At 42.4% G+C, this 27,321-nt stretch overlaps 1 protein-coding gene across 6 annotated transcripts in view; it reads left to right on the top strand.

Annotated features, from left to right (window-relative positions):
• The window catches only part of ELFN1 (extracellular leucine rich repeat and fibronectin type III domain containing 1), a 941,931-nt gene that overhangs the window by 256,366 nt on the left and 658,244 nt on the right, over window positions 1-27,321 (top strand). For all 6 annotated transcript variants that reach the window (XR_011022717.1, XM_068244492.1, XM_068244494.1 and 3 more), the window contains one exon: window positions 3,287-3,347. The gene's annotated coding sequence lies outside the window, so the exon portion shown is untranslated. The remainder of the gene's footprint in view (window positions 1-3,286; window positions 3,348-27,321) is intronic.

Here is a 27,321-nt window from a genome sequence, read left to right as displayed (position 1 = left end):
AGCCCGCCCCGCCCCCCCTCCCTCCACCCCCCACAAATATTTAGTGTTTGCCCATTGTAACATTTTTCCTCACCCTGATTTGCATTCTGAAATGTATCAAGGGTGGCAACATATTTAGTCCTGTCTGGTGTATCTTTGAGGAATGTTTGTTTTTATGAATTCCAAAGCGAGTGAAAATAATGCCTGGTCTCCCACAATGCTCTGGAGTGAGAATTCCACATTGCTAAACAGAGTAGGCTACATCGGGTACCTCTCATCTCATGTTTTTGGACAGTCTGACTCTTGATAACTTGTCAAACTTATTGAGTTACTATTCTCTTCAAACATGCTAAAGCTGTACTTTATTGGCTGCACTTAGCACTCTTTGTTAAAAAAAAAAAAAACACGGTTGCCGATCAGTTGCATCTTGTGAAGTGTGGTGTAATGGTCAGAATGGTGGTGTAGTTTTTTAGCAATCTTGCCTTGCAGTGCTAGTTCCCCGGTGGGAAGCCTAGCCAGGGCATCTGCACAGAGTTGGTATGTTTTCCCCTGTGGGTTTCCTCCGGGTACTCCGATTTCCTTCCACATCTGAACAACATACAAATAAGGTAATTGGCTTCCCCATAAATGGACCCTAGACTACATTACATACACTACACGATACATACATAGACATATGACTATGACAGGGATTAGATTGTGAGCCACATGATTTAAGTGACAAGACACTATATACTCTGTACAGCACTGCGGAAGATGTCAGCGCTATATATATGAAGTATATAAATAATAATAATATGTATAGAATAATGACATACATTCAACAAATACAATGTTACCTTTTTCCACGTATTTTAGCTTGGTTAAAATCTGGCCAATGTCGGGTTTAATCCACGTGCTGCACTTTGAGCAGAACGTTCAATCTCGTTTTTCAGAATGATATTTCATTAATCAATGACCTCCAAGGCAAATGCCACAGGGTTGAAGACACTTTTAAAGGGTGAAAGTAACATGGTCTGAAACATTAGCTCCCTTCACTGATATTAAGTCTGGATTCACAGTTGAGCGTGATCAATAATGCATGCAGCTTTTCTTTAATACCTAGAGTTGAACTTTAACTCCATGACAGACAGCTCAATTCACGGCACAACTAGCTGGCTGCATTCTGCATCTGCTGCCTGTTCCTTGGGATTATATGGAAGGGGTCTAATGACAGAGGTTTCTGGAGGTGGCCAGGCTGGCTACACCTGACACCTGGGTACTGAAGCTTGAAAAGGAAGCAGGGCTTATGGTGTACTGCGAAATAAATACTTGTCTCAGAAGTATACTTTCAAAGTTCAGCTAAAGGCATGAAAGAAAAAAGACACAATCATAATGATCAAGCTACAAGTCTGAAACTGCTGTGCCTTCTCTACTCTGCTCGCCAAACCCCTTTGTGTAGTCCAATAGCTTATGCAGTCCTTGGTTGAAAAATTCAGAGTTTCAGTTTGGCTGTACATATTGGAAGGGATAAGGCCGGTTTTGCATTTATTTTTGTGTTGTTGCTCCAGCTTCAATGTGGTCACATGACAGTGAGCTTTGAGCTCTAATGCTGAGCTCCAGGATCAATGTCGTCACATGACAGCAAGTGTTGAGTGCTAGTGGTGAGCTCCATCCTCAATGTGGTCACATGGCAGTGAGCTTTGAGCTCTAATGCTGAGCTCCAGGATCAATGTCGTCACATGACAGCAAGTGTTGAGTGCTAGTGGTGAGCTCCATCCTCAATGTGGTCACATGACAGTGAGCTTTGAGCTCTAGTGGCGAGCTCCAGGCTCAATGTGGTCACATGACAATGAGCTTTCTGGATAATATTTTATTTTAAAAGTTTTACCTAAGTATATATATATATATATATATATATATATATATATATACAGTGTGTGTGTATATATATATATATATATATATAGAGAGAGAGAGAGAGAGAGAGAGAGAGAGAGAGAGAGAGAAAGAGAGAGGGTTTTTTTTTAGCTTTACTTCAAAGATAATAACAAAAAACACAGATCTTTCCCTTTGGACGGTAAAATTTTATTAAGCAAGGGAAAAAAGAAAGTTTCACCTAGTTATTTTCCCTAACTCTTGCTAGAGTGCCACCTCTACACAAGGGAAAGACAGAGCTGCTCTGAGGGAAACTTCTCTTATTAAAAAGTTAAAGGTAGAGAGGATAAGGATTTTGTTAAGACCAGGCAAAGATAGGTGGCCAAAACACACACACACACACACACACACACACACACACACACACACACACACACACACACACACACACACACACAACACTCATCACACACTCACACCCTACACAACACTCATCACACACACAGCAGAGATACGCAGACCCCACACACCATAAGCTAAGTAAACATTTTCATTTTCTGTCGCCTGGGAGGGCGATATATGCTTGATATCTTAAATTTGCATCTTAGTAAAATGTTATGATCAGCACTAGTTTTGAGGTGATTGTATCATGCATATCTAAGTTGCGTTAGAGAGACATGGGCACCACCATGTTGGCCTATTTTCCTAGCTGTAAGGCAGATCACCTGATTTCCTGTCCCGCCAATGTATGCACACCAGGAAAGTAAGAATGCCCACTCTGTGTTCAATGTAGCAGTCTCCTTGACTCTTTCATTTCTTCCCTCTTTAACTCAAACCTGAACTGAAAATAAAAGTCAAAATAAACATACACACATCATACTTACCTCCCGTGTAGTCTGCTCATCAATCACTTTCTCCTCCCCTGCATCCTGTTTGTTCACTGTAATCTATGAAATTTTCAGTTTTCCATTCTAAAAAAGGTTATGACCCTGTAACAGCTTCCGGGTCAGTACACTGTCAAACTGTAGTATCGCCCACTTGAGCCATAGGGAATCATGGACATTACCTTACACATCAGTTGTCCTTTCAGTTATAACTGCAACTGATATATGAAGGAATTGTTGTTAGAAGAAATTACTGAGCTTCTGAGAGGAACTGATGACAAGGTGAGCATGTAATATTCATTTGTAGGTACATCATGTGTTTATTTTAAATAATATTACTCAGTCCAGGTTCCTTTTAATAACCAGTACAGATATCTGTTTTATCAAGACATATTACATAATGAGAAAAGTGCGGCAAAACTATTATGACTGCAGGGCTTTTTCTGCTGTATTTTGGAGCTCCTGTGAGTGATGCTACCGGTGTTTATCTCTACTTGGAAATGTTATAAAGAGAATGTGTATGCCAAACTGACACAATGCTTATTGAACTTTTAACTTTTTCGCAGATAATGTCAAGTGATTCGGAGGGTCTCTTAGCAAGAGAGCGGAAAGAAACAGGCTAAAAAGGTAAGAGATATTTGTATATATTTTTTGAGGATGATGATGGCTTTCTACGCGCTAAATTGAATTAGTGGATGTGGCTCGTTAAAGTTTAACATCAAGATAAAGGGTTATTCTACTTGTGGATGATGTGGAATGGGGATGGAACCTATGGGGTTTTTAATTGCTGTCTCTATCTAATCTCATTTTTCCTTGCTTCGTGTTGTGAGAAGTGGGTATAAACTTTACAGTATGGACAGTCAGAGACATGCTGTATTTTATAAAATCCGTTGGAGTCCATTGTAGCATGCATTTTGCATTTTTGACTTGCAAGGGTGACCTGTTTTTGTGAGGGGTCTGGGTGGATTTTTTTATATTTGTATTATTTTGTTCTACCACCAACATCAATCCTATTTAGGTACTTACTAGGGTTGATGTCTCTGCTAATTTTAATCTGTTATACCCGAAGGCAGAGTGCAGACAGAAAATTAGTTATGTCTGATTTACGTCAAAATTTACGACCACCAGGGTTGTGAAGTTGTAGCAATTTTTGGGTACCTGAAGTCGGAATCTGTGGTTTCATAAACTGAGGAGTTGGATGATTTTTGTACCAACCCCACAGCCCTGGTATTATATTAAGGAGTTAAAGTCAAGGAGTCAGAGCAATTTTGGGTACCTGGTGGTTTCATAAACTAATGGAGTCTGAGTCAGATGATATCTGTACCAACTCCACAGCCCTGGTGACAACGGTTGTAGCCCATCTCCATAGGCTTTTATTGTGTCTGTTGGCATACGTAGCCTATTTGGTGTCCAGAAGTGTTCTTCAAGATGGGACTTTACCGCAACAGAGACACCAGATAGGTTGAAAACCTACATACCTAAACGGATCTCTACAGAATCCATTAACATCAAATGTCTGTTTATCTGCTTGTCTCGACTCCAGACAACAGTCTGTTCTTAGGTGAAGTGTAAACTTATCCTCAGGTGAAAATCTACTTCTCAGAGGAAAATGTTATAACGTTTCTTCTGTTTATTTGTAGAGATCTGAATGTATTCAAGAAATAATTATCACATTTTCTAGAGGGAAGAAAGCTGCTTTTTAAGGGAAGAACAGAATTTAATTTGAAAATGCCTGTTTAGATTTGATTGCATTGTTCTGTAAGCTGGTGTCTGTGAAGTGCTGCTGCATTGTCTGAGTAAATGTTTTCCAAGACTTTTGTAGCTGCGGTGGTGAAAAGTTGAACTTCCTTAGATTACATGTTCTGAGGTAAATTATAGCTGGTTTACACAGGAGAGGTAGGATATCATTTACTGTGCAGGGAAAGATTCATTCAGACTAGGGAACTTGTGCTTAGTTATTTGAAACAAACTTAACAGCAGTTTGCTTACCATTTTTCTGTCACCGTGTCCCAGGGGTATTTTAAAGCAGAAGGGACTGTCATACCATACTGTCTAAGGAACAAAATACATACATAAGTAGATAAATACTTGTTCAACCTGATGTCAATTCCTTCCCTTTGCTGTCATTTCCTCTCACTTTTTTTTTCTCCCAGAAACTGCACTGTCATATTTAGCTTGCTTTGTAAATACATGTGAGCAATGCATAGATTGTATTTCAGCAGCTCCTGCCGAGGGGTGAGGTATATCCCTTCTCAGCCTCATGTCACACTGAACTGTCCTCAGCCAATCAGTGAGGAGCAGGAATGTGGGAGGGGAGATATCTTCCTTCTCATCGGCAATGTACCAGAATAGAGTCGGGCTGACTGAGATAAGATTTATCACAGCAAAATTAATTATGATTATAGTGGAATGCTTGCAATGCAGGGTCAGGTTGTAGACTTGATAATAAGCTCTAAATGTCTTTATCTAAAACGAATAATCTTTCTCATGCAGCTTATGCTGTACTCTCAAAAATAATGACATCATAGTTTAGCCGCTCAGTTTATGATGATATGGCTTGACGCGTTCCTGGCTGTGCTACGTATGTCTCTTCCTGGGGTAAGGTAAACCTTGCTGTCTCACACTTGGGCTGTAGAGTGATCATGTGATAAAAAAGTACACAGTCGGAGAGTATTTTGTTTTAAAGGTGCATGTCAAAACATCCACAGATTTAGTGGTGCGCAGTGCATAGATCTAGCGAAAATAAGAGTGGAACAGATTGCTCTCAGTACCAGAGCTTACCAAGAAATCATCCATACCACAAATCACATCATAGGGAAACTTTAGAGGTGGAAGGGGTGGAACGAAGGTTGACATTTGCTAAACAATTTCAAATTTGCAAATACCTATAGCTTAAAGGTGTCCATACATCTAGTGATGTATGGCTGATCAGATCAGAGAGAGAGATCTGTTGGCTGCCCATACATCCCAGGCTAATTCCCTATCGATCTTAGCACACAATCTTTTGGTAATCAGCCTTGTGAAGCTGCATCTGCCGCCTCGGCTCCTCCACCGCTGTCCCTTCTAATGTGCCCACCCCGTGCCTGTGCAATAAAATCTCTTACCTATCCAGCTGCCAAACATCTGCCAGTGCTATGTGGCCGGGGGTTTTGCTACATTAGTCATTAGTCCGTTACCGGCACACATCCAATCAACCGTGATGGCTCAAGATTTTCCAACTTGCTCGGTTGATACATGAAACAGATTTCATCCTGAAATCGGTCAAATCGGTCAAATTGTCAAACGGCATGCTTGCTGCGGCAATGAGTTGCGTCCGGAGAATTGCTATGTTGTTCCTGATGCACAGGAAGGGGGGGGGGGGGTGTTAAGGTTAGCAGGGCCATGCAGAGAATCCTTAAAGAGAATCTGTATTGTTAAAATCGCACAAAAGTAAACATACCAGTGTGTTAGGGCAGTGTTTCTCAACATTTTATTGGCATGTACCCCTTTTAAAACACTGTACTCACCAAGTACCCCCTGGCATAGTAAACATTATCTCAAGTACCCCTTGACAAATAGATTTTTAATCATAGTACATAATAATTGGTTCTAAACCATTTCCAAGCATTTATTATTGCTTTTAATTAGCTAAAATACTAATTTGGTGTTGTTAATATAGGATTTATCATAATCTAAAACTCTAAATTTGTTATACTTGGTTAATTATATCAAGCCCAAGTACCCCTGGGACCAACAGAAGTACCCCCTGGGGTACGTGTACCACACGTTGAGAACCTAGGTGTTAGGGGACATCTCCTATTACCCTCTGTCACAATTTCGCCGCTCCCCGCCGCATTAAAAGTGGTTAAAAACAGTTTTTAAAAGTTTGTTTATAAACAAACAAAATGGCCACCAAAACAGGAAGTAGGTTGATGTACAGTATGTCCACACATAGAAAATACATCCATACACAAGCAGGCTGTATACGGCCTTCCTTTTGAATCTCAAGAGATCATTTGTGTGTTTCTTTCCCCCTGCATCTCTCATGCACTGAAGTTTCAGGCTGCTCTTTTCTTCCTGCAAACAGCTTTGCCCTTGTCTGTAATTCTTCAGTATGTGAAAGCCCAGCCAGCTCAGAGGACGATTTATCCAGCTTGTAAAAGATAAGAGAGAAGAGAGAAGCTGCTCTAATCCTAAATAACACACAGGCAGTGTGCAGAGAGGGGCCTGGAAGGGGGAGTTGTAGGATGATAAAAAACAGGATGCAATTTTTGTTACGTAGTCTCTTTAAGAGTTCAGTGCTCAAGTTTAAAAAAAGGTCCTCCATCAACATTAGGTAGACTGCACCCCCCCCCCCCAGCAGCAATAAGTGGGCTCTCCCTGCCCCCCCCACACACACAGCTATAGGTAGACTCTACCTGCTACACCACCATCCCACCCCCCACCGCCAGACCTCAGCAATATGTGGTGTATTCGCTCTTCCCCCACAGCAACAATAGGTGGCTTCTCCCTACTTCACCCACAGACAGAGCTGTGATGCATGGATCTTGCCACCCGGATTGTCCCATCCCTCATGACAAAAAGGACACAGCTTAAACTCCAATGCATGTGGTGTAGTCACCTGTCACCGGCGGCTGTGCTTTCCCTCCTCGCTCGTCCAGTCCATAAGTGTGTGTAAATAGAGCATCTCTTCGCCATACTCTCTGGCAGCCACAAGACAGCAAGTTTTCTCGGCTCTGTTTCACACTTCGGAGCTCGGATGACTTCTCTGAACTACCACTCTTCCTAGGCTGTGATAGTGCCCCAGTGAGGAGAGGAGCAGGCAGTATCAGAGGAAAGGGGTCCATATGTTGGCAGCAGCACATGCCTGGAGATTAGTGTTATTTTATCCAGCATCAGGGAATCCCCGTTTGTGCAGCATACTGCTGTAGTAAGGTATGCATATATTCCGGGGATCAATGTGAATGCAGTTAGTATAGTTAATAGATATTACTAGATACAGAGACTTTCACAGGAATAGAGCTATGTGAAGGTCAGCAGCACATCTCAGAGTATGCTATCAAAAGTCCTTTTATTATTTGAATAAAGCATCATGCACACGAATAATGCTTTGTGTAAAGGATAAAAGGGACTTCTGGTATTGCATCCTGAGGTGGGTTTGACCTTCACATATCTCTACTGCTTTGTTGGTGGCACCATCCACACTCGTGTTAGTGCAGCCACACTAACGCCCTACTTGCTTCTACCATTGGAAATTACCTAAAGGGTTTTATAGTCGACATAAAGCACTATATATGGACATACAATTCTACTGTTAGATAGTTTGATAGATAGTTTGGTTGATTTTGATCTCAGCAGCCTACATTTCTAAAATCACTGAATAACTTGGCATACTGCTTTTACTGAAGATAATTTCAGATTATATTACAGCATGTTTTTTTGTTGTGTAAGATGTGACTCAGATTTGCAGGTAAAATGCTGTGTGTGTGTGTAGTGTGGTCCAACCTGGCCAGCCAATGTGGGAAGTGGCTGAGGGATGTGGCCAAGATCAAATGTCAGAGTGTACATCGTACCTTGGTTGGTGATAAAAAGGTATTTTTTTTCCAAATGTGTGACCTGGACCTGCGGACCTATGCCTAACACTAACCTCCCGATCTACTGTGTCTAACACCAACCTCCACCTCTCTTGTGCCTAACATTAACCTCCGCCTCATATAGATTAGTAAAATATCAGTAGATTACCGATACTTTACTTTTTTTCAGTATTAGACTATCGCTAATTTTAATGATATTCTACTAGTAGTGGCAATCTTTTTCCAAGTGCCTTTTTTTCATATACGTGAACAGACAGCATTGGACTCCCTTTGGAGGTCAGATTTGTACTGCTTCTGTAGCAGGTGACACGCCAGGACTACGGAGAAGTTTGAAGCTGCTCCTTCAAACTTCCCCCACACGGATATGACATAATCATGAAGGGATCAGGCCGTTGGTATTGGTGGGTCATTCATATGTTGAGCATTCGTAACCCAATCCTGTGGTATTACATTGGAAAGCAGGGCCAGATTTCTGGAACGGCCACAAAGGCCTGGGCCTTGGGCAGCTGCAGCCCAAGGGAGGCACCTAAACATGAAAGAAGGGTTAATACATATGCAAGAGGATGCTGAAAATGGGGACCAACACATGAAATAGGGAAAATGATGCCCAAGATAGCTGTTTATGAAAAAGAGAGCTAATGTACATGGATAATTCACATGCAATAGGGGCTGCACATGGAATGGGAGGAGCGCTGCTGCACAAGAAAGCGGAGCCACTACATACTTGCCCTAGGTGCAGACAAAGTATAAATCTGACCTTGTTGGAAAGAGACCTCCACTGATATGGTTTGAATGACTGATTTCAATCCCTATAAATATTTTGGTCAAAAGAAAGAATATCAGAAAGAAGAAGGCAACTAAACTGTATTAGACAATAAAATGTGTGGAAAATGGTAAGTACGGTATGTATTTTCATTTTATTAGAAATGCAATTCTAAGAAACCCTTTTTTCTGATTCATCATTTTGAGTCGTGATTTTGCTTGACTCATTATTCTGTAAACTGTAAGTGACCTTCTATCTGTCCTCGTCATTATCAACAAGTGCACAGCTTGGAGTCACAGATGAAATCCTTCACATTCTTTAATCCTCTCCAGCCGTAATTAGAGTATTTGAGGAATAAATCATTATATATATTTGTCTTTTATGAAATCACAAGTATCTTCACCTGGGTAAGTAATTGTTCATGCTTGAACTGATGTCCTGATCAGACCTCATATTTGTGTGCCTTTTATTTTTTCTGTCTGACTACATCATCCACCTGCTCATTACCGGAAAGGTGCAGGACCCAATGCACAAAGCTTTTCTCATGAGTTATTTTGCCTTATCTTTTCTGACATTATCCATAACATACACTTGTAGAACATTGAATGCAAGAAATCACTCAAAATAAGTGGCTCCATAATCATTTGATGTTATACTAATGGAGCACTTTTTAGAAATGCTATCCTTGCACTAGGTAGGGCCTTTCTTTCCCACAAAAACTTTTCTTTGAGGCATATATTGCACAGAATTTTTCTAGTCCATGATTATATCCTTATGTTTCTGTGCTTGGCTAATTGGAGTGAAACCCAATGTGGTTCAACATGGTGTGAATTCTGGGATGCTTTTCTTGTTCCCATAGCTATAAAGAGTGGATATCTGAGTTACTGCAGCCTTCCAGTCAGCTCAAAACTGTCTGTCCATTCTTCTCCAATCTCCAATTCAATCTAGTACATCTAACATCAACATTCATTGCACAGTCAAAATGACTAAAGTTGGTCATACATCTCTCAGCTTGGCGGCCGATCAACCATCCGATTGATTATCGAATCAGATGAAAATTGGTGCCGCCAAGAGCATGCCTAATCGATTATCCATCTAATTTTGGGACAAAATTAGTCGCCTGTTTCGATCGGAGGTGCTGCAAGATCTTGGGCCACATGCGCGGCGGTAATGGCAAGCAATATCGGAACGAGTGACGAACACGACTAAATCCTCTAGATTCAGTTAATGTTATGCTAACTGAGCACTTTATTAGTAATGCTATCCTTGCACTGGGTAAGGCCTTCCTTTGCCCTCAAAAAACCTCAGTTCTTTGAAGCATGTATTGCACAAGATTATTCTGGTCCATAATGATATCCTTCTCTTTCTTTGTTTGGCTGAAAGAAGTTGAACCCAATGTGGTTTAACATAGTGGGAATTCTGGGATGCTTTTCTGCTCCCCACAGCTATAGATAGGCGGCGGCTGGTCGCAAGAGGATTTCAACGAGCGTCCGTTTCCTGTCAGTTCACGGCAGGGGGGTGGGTTTCCGTGAACAGCCTGCGAGCCTCCGATCGTGGCTCGCGGGCTAAATGTAAACACCCGGGGAAGAAATCCCCGGTGTTTACAGCGTATGGCGCTGCTGCGACAGCAGCGCTGTAAAGGAGATCGGCGATCTCCGGCCTCGGATTGGCCGGGGATCGCCACCGTCTAATAGGCTGAAGCCTATCTGAGGCGGTACAGGATGGATCGCCATCCTGTACCGCCCATAGTGATGAGGAGATGGAGGGAAGGAGAGGGAGGGCGGAATAGCGCTGCGGAAGGGGGGAGGAACCCCCCCGCAAGGCACAAGGCAGCGGCGGCGATCAGGCCCCCCAGCAGGACATCCCCCTAGTGGGAAAAAAAGGGGGGAAGTCTGATCGCCCTGCCTGCCACCTGATCTGTGCTGGGGGCTGAAGAGCCCACGCAGCACAGATTAATCAAAAAGGGGCCAGTCCTTAAAGTGGAACTTCAGCCTAAACAAACATACTGCCATCAAGTTACATTAGTTATGCTAATTATAATAGATAAGTAATCTAATCTCTTACCCACCCTGTTTTAAAAGAACAGGCAAATGTTTGTGATTCATGGGGGCTGCCATCTTTGTCATGGGGCAGCCATCTTTTTGGTTCAAAGGAGATGACAAGGAGCAGGAGACACAGTTCCAATTGTCCTGTGTCCTGATTACCCCTCCCAGCTGCACATGCTAGGCTTCAAATGTCAAATTCAAAATGTAAGAAAAAAAAATTGCACCAAAACAGCAGAACGAGAACAACAACATCAGAAATCCCATCATGCTTTGCACAGCATCAGGGAAAAAAAGCCCGGGCAGTTTTCTTCTGTGCAGCTAAAAATGAGGCTTGTATAAGAGAAACAAAGTTCTGATGCTGTTAAACTGTTAAAGAAACACCAGGCCTTTTCAGTGCTGCTGAGTCGATTTTTAGTCCGGAGGTTCACTTTATGTGGTTAAAATGCGTAAAAATTTTGTTAGCAAAGTTATTGGGACATGTAAAAGTATAAAGTACAGTGAGCAGAAATATTGTATGCAATGTACCTTCCAGGTGGGGTTACAAAAGCTTACAAAGATTTATTTAGTATTATGCAGTGCACTCCAAAGTCTATAACCAACTTCCTCACATTTAAAGTGCAGTAATCATGACCAAACAACATAGCAATACTAGGAGGACTCCACCCCCCAAGCCCTGGATATAAGCATTAGGTGTCTTTTGTACCCTCACTCTTTCAACTCCCCACATAACAGCACTGGGAGCCCCCCCCCCCCCCCCCCCTCAAGATAGGAGCATTATTTGGCCCTTTCCCCACCACACCTTTGCAGATTGCAGCATTAGGCAGCTTTATGTAGGCACACCAGGGTACTGCCCACCATCTAGCTCCTCTCCAGTTAAAATTTTGAAATGACCACTTCAAAGCTTGGCAGCTGAAATATACGATAACAGGAAGTAAAGGGTATGCACAAAAGCACTTCCTAAGCTATACATGATTGCCAATAGGTGTTTCTGTGCATTGCTGTTTGCTCAATCAAGTTACTCTGTATTGCTACTATGCCTGAGTATGTATTTATCTTGACCGGAATTCTTTAAAAATTAACAGTATTAATGTCTGGCCTCTTCTTCCGACCATGATCAAAAGCCTGTGGTAATATATTCTTTTGGAGAAAGTTCACACAGTGCTCCAATTGACATTTCCCTCTCTGTCTACCTATGACTCTAAGTTCCGTTTATTATTCCCGGTTACGGGGATGCTGGTGTAAAGCAGCCGAGTGAGCCGACGTCACCTTTCAAGTGAGTGTAGCGCTTCACAGAACTTTGCGTTAGACGGCTGGCTGCAGTTTTATTTTTGGCTTTAATGTCTGGGTGTGTTTTTTTCATACTGAGAAATGAATCCTGTGATATAATGAAAAGCCTGTGTTTAATATTTCATACATCTCCCCATTGCAGAGGGGTCCCCGGAGACCTGCTATGGCTCTCCAGCCCGTATCTATCATCTTTTCCTCTGCTTCAGCCGCCAACAAATAAAATCATCTAGAGGGAAACTTAGCGATGCTTCCTTCTCTTCTTATTCATGGCTTTGCCGCTGTTACTTAGGAAGGTGGGAATCTTTGCAGGCACTGTTAAAGGGGAACTCCGGAATATTTTAAAGTAGAATTTCACTTATGCCCAAAAAATTTGCATCAATGCTGCAGACATCTTTTTGTTAATAAAAGTTATTAAAAATGACCTTTTGTATTTTAATTTGCAGTGTTATATCAAACCAATTGTAAAGACCAATGGCTTCTTCTAAAAACTAGAATCCACCATGCCATATGAACTTGAATAGGGATGCTCACCGCGTCCCGCGGAATAAATTTTTCCGCGATTCCAGACGGAATTTGGTGGTTTCGTTCCGTCGCATCGGAACGGAATTGCCATAGCGATATAGCGGAAATTACGCGGAACGATGCGTAATTCCGGCGGAATGCGGATTTTTGTAAGCCAATTACAAGGAAGCCCCTAGAAGAAGCTTAAAGTGAGAACAACAGGATTTCTTCATGAAAATAGGAATTTCTGCACCAATCAGAGGCTTACAAAAAACAACCAAATGGATTTCTGCATGCAAATCAGAATTATTTCAGCACCAATTACAGTCTTAACAAAAACCAATCAATCCTATCTATGTAAGCAAAGATCTCCCTAGCTATCTCACCTATCCCAACCATTTTGTATAGGTCCCATAGCCTATGCGACACCTCCTGCGGCGCCAAAACCACCACCATGAGACCACTGCCAGGTCCCAAAGCTTACGCAACACCTCCTGCGGCGCCCAAACCACCGCCATGAAACCACCGCCAGATCCCAAAGCTTACGTGACACCTCCTGCGGCGCCAAAACGACCACCATGGGACCACCGCCTAGTCCCAAAGCTTACACGACACCTCCTGCAGCGCCAAAACCCCCGCCATGGAACCACCGCCAGGTTCCAAAGCTTACGCGACACCTCCTGCGGCGCCAAAATGACCGCCATGGAACCACCGCTAGGTCCCATGGTGTAAGCGACACCTCCTGCAGCGCCAAAACGACCGCCATGGGACCATCGCTAGGTCCCATGGCGTAAGCGACACCTCCTGCGGTGCCAAAACGACCGCCATGGGTCTACCGCTAAGTACCATGGCTTAAGTGACACCTCCTGCGGCGCCAAAATGACCACCATGGGACCACCGCTAGGTCCCATGGCGTAAGCGACACCTCCTGCGGCGCCAAAACGACCGCCACTGGACCACCGCTAGGTCCCATGGCGTAAGCGACACCTTCTGCGGTGCCAAAACAACCTCCCTGGGACCACTGCTAGGTCCCATGGCGTAAGCGACACCTCCTGCGGTGCTAAAACGACCGCCATGGGACCACCGCTAGGTCCCATGGCGTAAGCGACACCACCTGCGTTGCCAAAACAACCGCCATGGGACCACCGCTAGGTCCCATAACTTAAGCGACACCTCCTGCGTTGCTAAAACGACCGCCATGGGACCACTGCTAGGTCCCATAGCTTAAGCGACACCTCCTGCGTTGCCAAAACGACCACCATGGGACCACCGCTAAGTCCCATGGCTTAAGCGACACCTCCTGCTGCAAAAAAAAAAAAAGAAGAAAAAAAAAAAGACCGGTGGAACAGCCACTAGGTCCCATGGACTACCATTTAGCAAAAACGAGGTTTCATTTGCGATTACTTTAATTTTTCCACCGGAATGCGGAATTCGGCGGAAATTCACAATATTCCACGGAAATGTAATGGCGACGGAAATTAGCGCTGGCAGAATTCCGCAATTCCGGCGGAACGGGATTTGCTCTTTCCGATCATCCCTAAACTTGAATTTCTGTGTCTGTATGTGTGTATTTAAGGGACCAAGGTTGTGCAGATGCATAGTGAACACAGGCTAATGTTGTGTTCTGTTGCAATGTGGGGGGAGGGGTGTGGCAACGCGGAGCAGCACCGGTGTGACATCACGTGGTGAGCGGGGAGAACAAAGCTATTGGCCATCGCTCAGCCTGTCAGGTTGCTGGCCCTTCGGCTGTTGGTAGTTGGGTGCTGCTGTACACATGCTGGAATATTGTCAGAGGCAGTTGTTACCAGCCGCCTCTTCTGTGGAAGATTTGGGTGCTCATAAATCAACAACAATAATATAAATAGTGAATTAAATGCAAGGGTCACTTTAAAGTGAACCTGAAACATGTAAAATTATTTAAAGTAAACGCATGTTGTACCTGCAAATGAATATTACATACTTACCTCACCATCAGTTCCTCTCAGAAGCGCACTATTTTCTTCCTTTAATGATTCCTTCCAGTTCTGACAAAATTTAGTCAGAACTGAAATATATCGGTTGCTGTCAGTTACATATCACTTGTTGTCAGTTATAACTGAAAGGAGAAATGATAAGCAAGGTAATGTTGATGTTTCCCTATGGCTCAAGAGTGCGATATTATAGTTAAAAGGACCACTATCGTGAAAAAAGTAGTTAAAATCTGACAATCGACAGGTTTTGGGCCAGTCCATCTTTTCATAGGGGATTCTCAGGGTTTTCTTTGTTTTCAACAGTTTCCTGAATAGCAATTGCAAAGTCTAACTGACAAAATAGTGTGCAAGTGAGTAGAGACGTGCGTTCTAATATTTTAAACCTCTTCTATGCGCCCTCATTCTGCACGGCTATTAACCAGGTTGTCTGTTTTATTGACCTGAGGAAGCAGGCTGAGTTCTGTGAAACGCGTTGTCTACAGTATAACCGTTATTTTAAATAAAGACTCCTTTTTCCATCTACGTGAGTCTACTTTGGAGGTAAGCAACCTCCTTTTATTATTTTAATTTGTTATTTTATGCTTCAGCAAATATAGACCACATTAATATACTATTGGGCACCTCCACCGACGTGCTTTACTTGTACCTCTAACACCTCTTTGAGGTGTCATTCCTACCTCCGGGTGATATAATTCACCAGGGAACAGGACCATAGGAGGAGCGCGACCACCCTGATCCAGAGGGTCCGGGATACTGAGCGGAAACGGTTAATTCTCCGCACGCATTTACGGTGGTTGCAGGACTGCAACCCACCTTTGTGAGTATAATCTAATCACAAATTATTCTTGCAAGTTATACTAACAATACTGCACCATAAGGGTTCCCGGTCTCACCCTCTCCATAAGTCAAGGCTAACCCTCTCCATCGTGAAGGGAGCACCCAAGACCCACATAGATAAAAGTGAGTAGGGAGGCTGGCTGGTATCTTACTATTTTGGCAGTTAAACTGCTGTTCAGGAAATTCTGTTGAAAACAAAGAAAACCCTGAGAATCTCCCATGAGGAGAGGGACTGGCCCAAAACGTGTTGGTTCTGACAGATTTTAACTGCCTACTTTTTTCGCGATAGTGGTCCTTTAACAGTGTGCTGACCAGGAAGCTGTTATGGGGTAGTTGTCATTTTCAAAATAGAGGCCGGGGAATTCCATTCATCACAGTGGACAAACAGGATGCTGGAGAGAAGAAAGAGATTGACTAGACTACATGGGAGGTAAGTATGACGCGTGTGTGTTTATTTTGACTTTTATTTTTCAGTTCAGGTTTCCTTTAAATGCGGTAGCTAACAGTGACAGCAATGGCTTCCATAGGTGTCAGTAGGCACGAGGGCGAAAGTCATGTCTGCAGACAAGATGCTATAGACAAGCGTGCAGAGCAGGCCCTGCTGTCTTCTCATACCTCTTTACCAGAGGAAAATCAATAACGCAATATAGTTGTCATATTGATCACAGGCCACTTTTCAAAGCTAAGAAAAATTTAAGAGTACAGTTATCCTTTAAAATGGTCTTCTTTCCAGACTGTATAATCAGTTCACACATGACTTTCTGCTATCTGGAAAGTGATATCAGGGTAACAGCCAGAGCTGGTTTTCTAATGCATTCTATAGATCGGCTTAGAGTTAGAGACGTGCGTTCTAATATTTTAAACCTCTTCCCAAGTGTTCCAGTGCTTTCACACAGCTCATTCGCACAGAGGATCAAATGCAGAAGTCTACAGATTGGTGGGGAAGGCTAGGAAATGAGCTGCAGGGATGAATTATTAAACAGGTGTTTGCTGTGGTGAAAATGAGGATATGGTCTGCTTCAGTTTTATTTCTTCTATCTAAATAATAATCCATGCTGGTTATAGCCTTATATCCTTATGGTGGGACTCTAGCTAAAACCTTTTAGCAGGGCCGAATTATTCCTGCCGCTTGGGAAGTGTGCCTTCCTCAGCCTGGCAGGCTTTGTATGGTATGCAGGTAGGGGGGGGGCTGCCAGGAGCTTTCATACATACCTCTTCGGACAGCTAGATCGTCTTCTTCTTTCTCCTCCGCACCGTTATTGTAATCCCAACACGTCTTCTCAGTTCCGATCACATATGACATGATCAGTATCCAGGAGACCGTGCCAGCATTACAGCACCACTCAGTCATGGAAGAGGGGTGATAGAAGAGTCTCTTCCATCACCCCTCTTCCTCCACCGGGTGGCACTATTATGCTAACACCGTCTCCTAGGTACTGATCACACGTCATATCATGTGATCGGATGTGATCGGGACCCAGAAGACCTGCTGGAAGTTCAGAGCGAAGAAGAAAGAGAAGAAGCCGTCTGGAGCAGGTAAATATAACTGCTTCCTGCCACCTGCTTGTTTGGATTAAAAGTCCCAAAAATTACATCTTACAAACCCGGGTTGCAATTAGGCAACAACTGTTGTTAGCATGCAGAGAAATACATCTCCACTCAGATGGAAAGGGCTCTTCCAGACTTGGGTTGCACTCCAAAAAAGGGTCCACTTGAACCAATAGACTGCAGGAATAGCCCTTAGAAAGGGGAATGGATATATACTGGGGCAGGAGGCACCACATTGATGTGTCAGGATAATGGCTGGTATAATAAAGAACAGTCTTATCTTATCAGGAGGTTTTTTTTAGAGTTTTATTGGACACCACAAATAAACAACACATTTCTCGGGATTCACCAGCTTCTTCAGGTTAATAATACAGTGTCTTAGGGCTCGTTTCCATATAGCACGCTTTCAGGCGCGCTTATGGAAACGCAATCGCAGGGACAGCAGACAGTGCATAGACTGCACTGTCTGCCGCTTCCATTCATGCTCTGTGATTCACAGCTGAATCGCCGCTCATGGTTTGCTGCATTTCGGGGCGCTTCAGCCCATGATTGTATTCAGTATAATGAATAGGATTACAAGTCCCGCCTCCTGCCAGGAGTGACGTGCAGAGCCACGGGGCTGCTTGGAAACGAACCTTTAGTGATCATAGCAATTAGCCAGGAGTGCCTGTAGCCTTATTATAGGAGCCATTATCCTGACACATCAGTGGGGCACCTCCTTCATCCTAGTGTGTTTATTAGAAATAACCCAGAGAGCAAAGGGTATGAAGTGCTGAGTGAAATAAAATGGGTAAAAAGCAGTTTACCTCTAACAGTGATCAGTTGCATGGTTGATAAAACACACAACAGACACACTTTAAAACGAGTTTCAGCAGTCATCCCAGCTTCTTCAGGTAAAATAGACTAAATTTAAACTAATACTTCAATATAGTAGGAGATCTAAACGCGGTGTTACGTATTTGTTCACCTTTGTGAACTTTAACTGAGCAGCCTGCAAGCATCTGAGTCCTCATTACTGTGGGTGTCGGTGACTGTGCATGTGTGTACGCACCTTAACCCTTTAGTCTCCAGGTTGTGACCCACATCCTATTGAATGAAAAATACACTAGCATATTTCACTCCGAGAGTTACTGTCCACTACACAGGACCTAAATGAGAAGTTCCTTCAAACATATTGTTACCCAGAGGTAGCCTAATCCTACCGACAACAAGTAATCTGGGAACACCATCCATTCTGATTCATACTCCATTGTCATTACGGAAGTACACCAGGCAGGGATCATCCAATCTGCTTTCATTTTCACCCTTGAGAGAAAGAAGTGCTTTGTTCAGAGCAGCATTTAAAAAAAAAAAGAAAACAAAAAAGGGAGGCTTGCATCGGCATTTGGTATCCCATCTTCCTGCCGAGGTTCATAAAAGTGAAAGTCATTTGTGCAGACCGTCTGATAAGGTCTCTGTCTGTCTAGTTCTTCACTCCTGTTGTTAAGTCGATGTTTGCTCCCAAAGCAGAAGCCAAATTCTAGATGCATTAGATTGCTTCTCATATTTTGTTTTCGCTTCTGCTACTTTACACCCAGCTCTTTAGATCTGGAGGTTTCAAATGGTTTCACAGACAATTGCACATCATTATTGCTACCTAAATAGGATCCATACTCATTTTGCCTGGAAAAAAAAATAGATGAGAGAACTCAAAAGGTGCAAGAAAATGTGACAACGTGAGGACTTCATTAGCCCATCCAGTGTCAATTTATCTGTTTTTCTGGTTATATCAACATTTTCTAACCATAATTAGATGTGAAGTTGAAATACATTCAGTACATATCTACTCTAACATTAGAGGTATCTCCTATAGATTTTGTCTAGATGGTTATCTCACATTTCAAGTCACATCAAAAGGAATGCAACAAGCCATGAAAATGGGAGATCACTACATATTTATTGTATAAAACTGTTTCTGTGAAAATGATTGGTCTTAGGATCAATACAATGCAAAGGGTGAAGACCATCAAAGTCAAACTTGAATACAAAAGCATTTTTTTGTGTTCAAGTCCTTATACGCACAAACCAATGTTTACTATGGATACATTCATCCAATCAAAATTAAGGATTTTCTCTTGAGATGATTTGAGTTCTTCTGCAGACCAATTGGAAATGTCTGCCAGACTATGATTTTATTGGTTGTTGAGCAATTGGGTATGCCAGTTAACATGATTCAGTCCGGCAGAAGTTGCTTCCAATCGGTCTAACAGGATTTGCATCTGATTGGTTCAATGCCGAAGAATCGGAGATGATGCCTCACATCTAACTATGACATGACAGCATGTGGATCATTGTTGAGGATGACAAAGGCAGGGTAAATCTGCAATAGTGCATGCTTACAGTATTAAAGGACCACTGTCGTGAAAATCTTAAAATTTAAAATATATGAAAACATATACAGATAAGCAGCGCATTTCTCCCTGAATAAAATGACCCATAAATTGCTTTTCTCCTATGATGCTGTCACTTACAGTAGGTAGTAGAAATCTGGCATTACTGACAGGTTTTGGACTAGCCCATCTCCTCATGGGGAATTCTCAGGGATTTCTTTATTTTAAAAAGCTCTTGGTGACTGGCAGTTGCTCCGTCCAACTGCCAAAAAAGTGTACAGTGAGCAGGGAGGCTGGCCAGCATCTTTGTATAAATCTTTTTCAAGAAGTGTCTTTATAAAGAGTAAAGGCCGTGCTGAGAATCCCCTATGGTGAGATGGACTAGCCCAAAACCTGTCGATAATGTCAGATTTCTACTAGTAACTGTAAATGCTAGCAACATAGGAGAAAAGTCATTTATGGTTCATTTTACTCTGGAAGAAACATACTTCTTAATTATATGTGCTTATATGTATTTTAAATTTTAAGATTTCCATGACAGTTGTTCTTTAAGCAAATCATATGGATGGTGCTTTATATCGAAACCCACAAATAGATGCCCCTTATTATGCTTTCAAAGTCAAACTTGGTATGATGGATTGGGTAAATGTGGGTAATGTTTGTGTTGGCTGTATGTTAACAGCAGGAATGCTTCTGTATAGTGTTGTTATTAGCACTTTGAGTATCTGCCTATCAGGATGTTTATCAGTAAGGACAGTGCTGTCCGAAACATGTCAGCCTATTATTTTTGTGGTCGCTCAATAAAATCGTTGGGATGCTACCCATCGGACAGTGCGATTTCCCTTTTTCTCCTATCAGGGTGTTTACTGTAATTTATTATAATAGAATTGATTGTAATAGTGATTTTGTTTTTGTGAATCTTAACAGTTACTCAGAAAATTAATTTCACAATATTTTGAAATTCCTCATTGCATTGTAATTGCAAATTTCTCTGCTATGTGAAATTCAAACTCATCACTAAGTTTTTAAAATGTGCACAATGATTTATGATCTCCTGAGTCAGCCGTGGTAATGTTGCTCCAGGTGTATTGGAATGCTTATCATCTCCCTCCCTGGCTACTTTAGGCGTAGGAATTAAATATGTTGGTGATGGTTAGTAATTTTGCAGCAAAAATCAAAATTATGATGCAAAAGTTCAGACTATTTTGAGATTAATTGAATTAATTCATTGTAATTATGATTCATAATTTCGCAATGGCATGTCATTTTGGGCAAATATAACTTTCTCATGTCCATAAACTTTAAAGTGGCCCTGAACTATTGCACAGGACAGAAGGAAAACATAGAGGAAAGCACTGTGTTTGCAATTAGAGAGTTTAGCCTGTCTAATTCCCCCTCATCTGTGACTAATCACCACTGTAATTTGATCTCTCAGCTGTGCCAGCTCAGGAATCTCGTCAGCCATGGCAGAGCAGCTAATTTGTAAACACAGGATGTTAACACTATGTCTACTTACATTAAAGCAGGAAGTAGACACACTGCAGATTATTTGCAAGATTTGTATCAGCTGTAACAAAGAAATGTATTTCTTTAAAGGTTATTATGCTGTTGCTTATCTTTTACAGCAGAGAGCAAGTTCTGAGTTCATGAAAAATAAAGCAGATTGAGAGCCCCAATAGTGCAGTATGCCAAACCAATTGGTCATAAGAGTAAATATATGAGAATATACTCACAAAGGTGGGCTACCTCTGGTAACCACTCAGTAGGCAGGTGGGGAGATTAAACCCGTCCCCACTCGGGTTAAAAATGTCGCTCTCCGTAGAAGTAGAAGAAGGGGGGGTAACACCCTCCACCAAGGGTGGACACTCAGAATAAACAATTGTTCAAAACGGAGGCACCAGATAAGCATAAAATAGTTACAAACCATTTAGAAAGGGGGAGGAAGTGGTGGACTTAGTAGTCTACTTGTGGGAGGTAAGTCCACCACTTTCTACTGCTTTTTAAATGGTTTTTAACTATTTTATCCTTATCTGGTGCCTCCGTTTTGAACAAGTTCTGAGTTCAGGGCCGCTTTGCCTTTGTTTTCTTATGTACCATACTATTCAATGCATTTATGCACAAAATGTGTTCACTCATATGTGAAAATTTGTTTTCTTATGCTTCACGGACTTCAATGCATATGTGTAAAATTGTGTTTGCCCTTATGTGAAAATCTATTTTCTTATACATTAGAGTACATAACAGTCAAGGTGTTCTTACATACAGTATCTAACAATAGAGGTGTTTTTACGGATCCATCTAAAAATGGGCGCCTGCGAATAATGGCGCATGGTGTTGCCGCTAATCCGTTTGTCGCTTATCGCTATTTAACGTTAAAGCCTTATCGTTATTTAGCTCTGTTTATTTTATTGAAAATTAGCGTTATATCGTTGTAAAAAGCAGTGATATGAAAGGTATACCTAAGCCTACTCTTACACAGAACCCTCTCTGTACCTATCCCTAACCCCTAGACCACCCCTGATGGTGCCTAACCCTAATCACCCCCCTGGTGGTGCCTAACCCTAAGACCCCCCCTGGTGGTGCCTAACCCTAACCACCCCCTGGTGGTGCCTAACCTTAAGACCCCCCCCCCTGGTGGTGCCTAACCCTAAACCCCCCTTCCTGCCACCTAACCCTAAACCTGGTGGTGCCTAATCCTAAGACCCCCTCCCTGGTGGTGCCTAACCCTAAGACCCCCCTGGTGGGCCTAACCCTAAGATCTCCCTGGTGGTGCCTAACCCTAAATCTCCCCTGCTGGTGCCTAACCCTAACCTTGACAGTGTTACATTAAATCCATTCACCGTTTTGCAGTTAAATAACGTCTGCAGTTTGGCTTATGTAGGGCGCTATTGATAAATAACGTTGCTGTGCGCAATAACGTCTGCTGTTTGGCATATGAACGGCGCTATTGATAAATAACGTTACTGTGTGCAGTTTTTCTTCTTTTTTCCCTGTGCGCCATTATTATGCAGTACTAACGATAAACAGCGATAAGAGTATATTTTTAATGTGGCACCACTTTATGCATAGGCGCTGTGCGCCATTATTCACTGATCCGGTTTTTACATACATACAATATATAACAGTAGAGCATTCAATCCCATTGTTATGTTATTATACCTTCTATTATTTGTATGCATATTTTGTCAGTAACAACAACAACAACAAATAACATTTGTAAAGCGCTTTTCTCCCGTGGGACTCAAAGCGCATAAGCATGGCTCAGACCATCGTGGTACAGAGGAAGAAATTTTATAAATCTGGAAATGCCAGGCTAAACAGGTAGCTTTTCAGTCTGGATTTGAATAGCTCCAGGGATGGTGCTGTCTTTACTGGGTGTGGTAGGGAGTTCCAGACAGTAGGGGCAGCATGGCAGAAGGCTCTATCTCCAGATTTTTTGAGGTGCACTCTGGGAGTGACCAAGTTTACAGAACTTGCTGATCTGACAGTAGATCCTCTTATGTTCCTATCGCATAGTCTTTTATTATTGAGTGATAGTGTTACCCACTACTATCTACATTGCAGCCTGTACGGTACTGCAGAATAGGAAAGTACTACCTACATAAAAATAATACCTGCAAACATAAGATTATCCTATTTAAAATACAAATACTTTATTTACCTATCTAAAAACACCTAAACAATCAACAACATAAGATTCATGATTATAATAATTAAAATACATACAAAAACATATTAAATTCCCTATAAAGCACAGTTGGAAATATCGCCAACAACACTTGGTTTGTGAGAAGGCGCCGCAGTGAAGCATTGATTAGTCACAACAAGACTCATGTTGTTGTTGCAGAAATGTATGCCAATGCACCAGCTGAGAAATATTCCGAAAAGGAGAGTTCCCTTACATTTAACAATTTGTACGACAACACAAGTTAACACAGCCGCGTCTATTTTCCAAGCAGATGGCTTGCATGCACTTTATTGTGAGTAATTAGACTTTGATTTCCATTAAATGTAAGTGCATTTAGAACATAATGTAAAAAAAAGATAAAAAGAGATCTTTTTATTGAAGTCCTGAGCGGCGTGCATTATGTGTTAATTTTCACCAAGAAATATAGTCGACTATGAAAGGCTAAACCCCCAGCTAAGGGGAGATGACAAAAGCCACTAACAGCACCCGCCAAAATCACAATTTAATTGACAAATAAATAATCCATCGTGTTCGGAGCAGCAGATATACTGGTGGATAATTATAACAATAATGGCAAACAATGCCTCTTCTCTAGGCATTCTCTGTAAAAAAAGAGATGCAGGCCTTCGAGCTTTTGTGTTTTACTCTGCTAGGAAATATTGAAGAGCACCTGCCTCTCAGAAGTCAAGCTGATCAATTCATTCCGCACCAAAGTCTTCAAGAGAATCTTTCAAGGAACTTGTGATTGATTTGATCATACTCATAAGTTAGAACATGAAGCATAGGTGAGACAAGATCACATGATCAAGATCAGCCATTTAGAGAGCTACAAGTCAGATGATCATATGTAGTGGTGCAACTAAACATTAAGCCCCCCAACAACGTTTTTATGTGGCCTGCCCATATCTCTTCCTCCCTCCATATCCCTTTCTCCTTCCACCAATAGGGACCCCGAAGGAAAGGGGAGGGATCTGCCATGAGTCATACAACAAGTGTGACCACCATGACCCCTCCATAACAATTAGGCCACTATGATTCTACCACTCATAACAAAACAGCCAGAGCAACATGTAGTCTGGAGGGTGGGCCTGTGTTGGAAGGAGGATGGCAATTATTCCCCCCCCCCCCCCCCAGCCCTAGGCTGTCTGGAATCTGCAGGAATTGTTCCCCAATAGTTACATCTCTAATTACAGGTTTCCCCATTAATTAGGAGCATTGCAATTGATTGCTTATTTTCATAGTAGGCAATGAAGTTTCCTGTCTTTCTATTGCAGCCCTATAGCATGGTAGCAGGAGGTTTACAACAGATCACTGCTGAGACACGTGCATGAAAAAAGGACGCAGTGAAAAAAGGGCTTGGCTTGATAACGAAATGGCGCGGGTGGTTAATGAAATCTGAAAACAATAAACATCGTTGTCAAACTTGGTTAAAGAGACTCCGTAACAAAAATTGCATCCTGTTTTTTATCATCCTACAAGTTCCAAAAGCTATTCTAATGTGTTCTGGCTTACTGCAGCACGTCTCTACTATCACCATCTCTGTAATAAATCAACTTATCTCTCTCTTGTCAGACTTGTCAGGCCTGTGTCTGGAAGGCTGCCAAGTTCTTCAGTGTTGTGGTTCTGCTATGAACTCCCCCATCCAGGCCCCTCTCTGCACACTGCCTGTGTGATATTTAGATTAGTGCAGCTTCTCTCTGTTCTATTATCTTTTACAAGCTGGATAAATCCTCCTCTGAGCTGGCTGGGCTTTCACATACTGAGGAATTACATACAGGCACAGCTGTCTGCACTCTGCAGGAAGAAATAGCCTGGCACTTCAGTGGAAGATAGCTGCAGGGGGAAAGAAACACACAAATGATCTCTTGAGATTCAAAAGGATGGCTGTATACAGCCTGCTTGTGTATGGATGTATTTTCTATGTGTGGACATACTGTACATCAATCTACTTCCTGTTTTGGTGGCCATTTTGTTTGTTTATAAACAAACTTTATAAAACTGTTTTTAACCACTTTTAATGCGGCGAGGAGCGGAGACATTGTGACAGAGGGTAATAGGAGATGTCCCCTAACGCACTGGTATATTTACTTTTGTTCGATTTTAACAATACAGATTCTCTTTAACGATAAATACCATTGTAATTACAGACAGGAAATATTAATGAGGAGATATTAACATTAAACATCATTATGTAATTCAACAATACAGCCTAACCCAGCCCTACTCTCACACAGAACCCTCCCCTGGTGATGCTTAAAACTAACCACTCCCCTGGTGGCGCCTAACCCTAATTACCCCCGGTTGTGCCTAACCCTAACCACCCCGGTGGTGCCTAGCCCTTACCACCCCTTTAGTGGTGCCTAAGGCCCGGTTCACACTTGCGGTGGCCCTCCGGAATCGCCGTGCCGGAGCCGCACCGCTTGCAGAACGGACGGAACGGACGCACGGCATAGCAATGAAAGCCTATGCGTCCGTTCACATGCGTCCGTTCTGCCGAACCGGAGCCGGACCGGATCCGGGCCGGATCCGGACTCCGGCCTCCGTTCCAACATGCGCTATTTTTTCATCCGGCTCCTCCGGCAGCCGTATCCGGGGCGGAGCCGGACTGCACCATCCGGCCAATACAAACCAATGGGAACCGGAGAGCGCACAACACACTGGCTGAGAAATCCGGATGTTCTACCCCACTTCCTATGGGGATTGTTGCGGCGATATTGGATGGGGACACATGGGCAAGCATTTTGGAGTGGAGCAGCACAGCTGGATCCGGATCCAGAGATGTTGGCAGCATGTCGTAGGTGGAGGTGAGTGCTAAACAGCAGAGGGCCTGATTCCACAGGTCCCCCTTCTGCTGACCTCCCAGACCCCAACATTTTTTTTGTTTTTAAAGTAACTTTTGCCAAACGGATCCGGATCGCATCCTGATGGACACCTGATGCAACCTGACCGGATCCGGATCGGATCCGGATCAGAACCGTACGGTTACGATCCGGATCCGGTCCGGATCCGGTCAGGTCATCCGGTCCGTTTGGCAAACAACCGCTAATGTGAACCGGGCCTAACCCTAACCACCCCTCTGGTGTTGCCTGAAACTAAGCTCTGCCCGGGTGGTGCCTAACCCTAACCATTCCCCTTGGTGGTGTCTAACCCTAACCACTCCCTCTGCAGAAACACCCTTTTACACATAGAAACAATAATATCTTTGATGACGTAAAATCGGTACATATAAACAAAATAATATGTAAAAAACCATAACGTTGCAAGCTTCTAAAATGATAACTACATCAATAACTATAATGTTCTAATGTTGTTAATGATATTTTTTGCGGCGCCCTTTTTTCTGCTTTTTTTTCGATGTATTAATGACCATTGCATTAAAGTCTATGGCGGCGCCCTTTTCGTCCACCCTCGTCCTGCACCCTTTTTTCCTGCTACTGTTGAGACTCAGTAACCACCCAAATTACATATTTATGGAATAATAGGGATAAATGTTTTCCAAAAATGTAAATGGAGGGAGTTGACCAATCAGGGATAATAAGGTGATGGTGTGTAAAATGATTGAGCAAGTTAAGATCACAATAAAATTTTATTTCTTCGCAGTATTAAATCATATGCTTTAAAAGCAATCATACTCATAAAACATAAAAGGAAATTGCCCACATTGATTGATAAAATATTGATCAGAAATTGTAGAAGGGAAATTACGATATTCTGAAAAAGATTAAAACAGAAACCTTTTCCGAAAAATAAGTAATAGATGCAGCCCTGGCACAAACTTCGCAATGTAGCCAGACAGATTGCCTTGTAAAAATCTCTAATGAGGAGAAACATAGGAACTTGAATTCTGTCATGAGCTATAGTTGGTGATGAATATTTTATCCAAATACTAAAATATAAAAAGTTAGATATTTACCTCAGTAGTTCTAGTTGGAAGCCTCTGGATAGTTGAAAGGCTTCTCTGAATCTCCTTACATCCTAGAGTTTCAGCACAGGTTTTCTTTAAGCAAAATATGTTTCTCC

Source organism: Hyperolius riggenbachi, chromosome 7 (genome assembly GCF_040937935.1).
Source record: "Hyperolius riggenbachi isolate aHypRig1 chromosome 7, aHypRig1.pri, whole genome shotgun sequence".
Classification (NCBI taxonomy): domain Eukaryota; kingdom Metazoa; phylum Chordata; class Amphibia; order Anura; family Hyperoliidae; genus Hyperolius; species Hyperolius riggenbachi.
This window is presented reverse-complemented; position numbering and strand designations above follow the sequence as displayed.